The sequence below is a fragment of the Centruroides sculpturatus genome, unplaced genomic scaffold, assembly GCF_000671375.1.
Source record: "Centruroides sculpturatus isolate CEXI.00-Female unplaced genomic scaffold, Cexi_2.0 scaffold307, whole genome shotgun sequence".
Lineage (NCBI taxonomy): Eukaryota > Metazoa > Arthropoda > Arachnida > Scorpiones > Buthidae > Centruroides > Centruroides sculpturatus.
Window position 1 is genome coordinate 687,551 of NW_019384520.1, and position 2,332 is coordinate 689,882.

Genomic DNA, 2,332 nt, shown 5'->3' on the forward strand with positions numbered 1-2,332 from the left:
AGTTTCTCATTGTTGCATTATAGATTGTTAGCAACAAACATAAAGTTTCTCATTGTTGACGTACGGCTTTTATTAAAAATTTTGCACGTTCATGCTGGTGTTTTACAACTCCAAACCGTATATTTACAAATCGGCTGCTGGAATTTTTAAACTTTTATTTCAGGCCCGTCTGGAACGTTTTCCTCCTACGAATTTCTTAAAAGTGTATTTATAAGTCGTCTTAGATTTCCTTTTTCCGAAATTACATTTCGTCGTTATCTCGCAAATTCAAATTTCTAGTAATATTTAAAAACTCGTTTTCAATCCATAATTTTTTTATTTCAACAAAATTTCCTCTTGCCCTAAACACTGGTGTCGCTTTCTTCTTTGCGTATTTGCATGTCGACGAAATGCCGGGTGTCATCGGGCTGCGATTTGAAAAGATTGTAAACTTATAAATGCCCACTGTCGCCGTCTGTCCGGCAGTCTTACATTAATCTCGAGAACGAACTTAAATAGACGAAAGACGAGATCAGATATGAAAACCCCGAGGGAAGGAAGCCCCGATTAAATATACAGCAACTTCCGATGTCACGTTATTTCAGTTAAAAATTTTTTCCCGAAAGGTGTTAGATAGGTGACCGGCACGACTCCATTGTTAGAGGAAAAGTATGATGTACAGGGACAAGCTTCTGCTAATTTATACTAATATTATAAAGAGGTAAAGTTTGTAAGTTTGGATGTAGGTGGTAATCTCCGAAACTACTCATCCGATCACCAATATTTAGAATGGACGTTCAGGCTGTATATTATTCCGTTAAACATTCATATAAATTGAAAGATATCATCTAGGTAAGCGTTATATTTATGGCGTCCGAACTTGTGATATATAAATTTACATGTCCTGACTGATTCATCATCGCCCGGAGCAAACCGCTGAACCTAAAGAGGTGAAATTTGCTACACAGTTAGGGTACTTCATGAAAATGCACACTAAGAAGAGATTTTTCGAAATTTACCCGCGGGAGAAGAGGGAAAGGTGCTTAACCTGAAGAACGTCTTCTACTGTACTATTTTAGGTGCGAGTTTTTGTTTTTATAGTAACGACTAATGCGGGTAACAGCTAGTTTCACATATTTTAAATTAAGTACATTTGAAATATAATTAAAAATTGCAGCCCGGCAGTTTACAATATTCACCTACCTCTCTTTAGTCTATAAACGATAAAATTGTTTTGTAGCATATAGTTAAAAATTTTTTTAAACAAAGATCTTAAAATAATTTACCAAGGTACAATCTTTGACATCAATGGCGGTCGCGTAACATTGTTCTTTTATTTTTACACACGATGTACTTCCATTCATCGTCTATAACATTGCGCTATTCAAATTAATTAAGTTATCGTTATTTTTAATCGCTATGTGTTCTGTAAATTTCCGTAGACAAAGTAGAAATAAAATTTTAATATAATCTTTATTAACTTGTTTTCTTCTTGCATAAATGTATAACCTTTTTGGAATCTTTATTAATTTTTACTACAATGTATAAAGCAAGGTGATTGGATATTTTTTAATTTAACCTCGAACGGACCACCGGTGTTCTGTGCGCACTTAATGTTCTGTTAATTAATTAACTCGTCTGCCGTGTTATTCTGTAATCCGAGTACGGGCTACCTTGTAATTTCTTTTTCAAGTTATACAAAAAAGAATTGCAAAAATCTACTAACGGTAACCTACATTTCCCCCCGGTCTTATGAGTTTTGAATGTAACTTTTAGAATAGGTGTTGTGCTCTTTGATGGATCCAATATAAATCGTTTCTCTTTCGCATCTATCCACTTTTCTTAATGATTTTTATAATTTCTTTATTTATATTTGTTATAATTTCAGTTGTAGAATCTTCTTTTAGTTCTATAAAATCTTCATTTTTTACCAATTCCAACCGCTGGCTTCTTTCCCATTCGTTAGCAACTAAAAGAAGTTATTCCGCTTTAAGAACAATTATGTAATTTTGTTGTAGACTTGGGGACACATTTCCAAAATCTTTCTGTCGACCAACCGCCGAAATTCGAAGTGGAAGGGGAAAAAGTTAACACGCGATATTTTTTGTAATAAATAATAAATTTTGAGGCTTAAACATTTGAAATGCATCTAAAATAAAATCAATATAAAATAGTTTTTGTCAATTTTTTTTTCTTTCGTATTCAAATTTCCGTTTTTTGCAAGAAATTATTCTCGGAATTTCCACGGGTGATGGGTGGCAAGTGTAAATGCGGCCTGTCAAATCTTTGGCGACTTCTCGCGGATTTCTGGTGTTTACGATTAAAATAATTTTGTGAGGCTCTGGACAGGTCC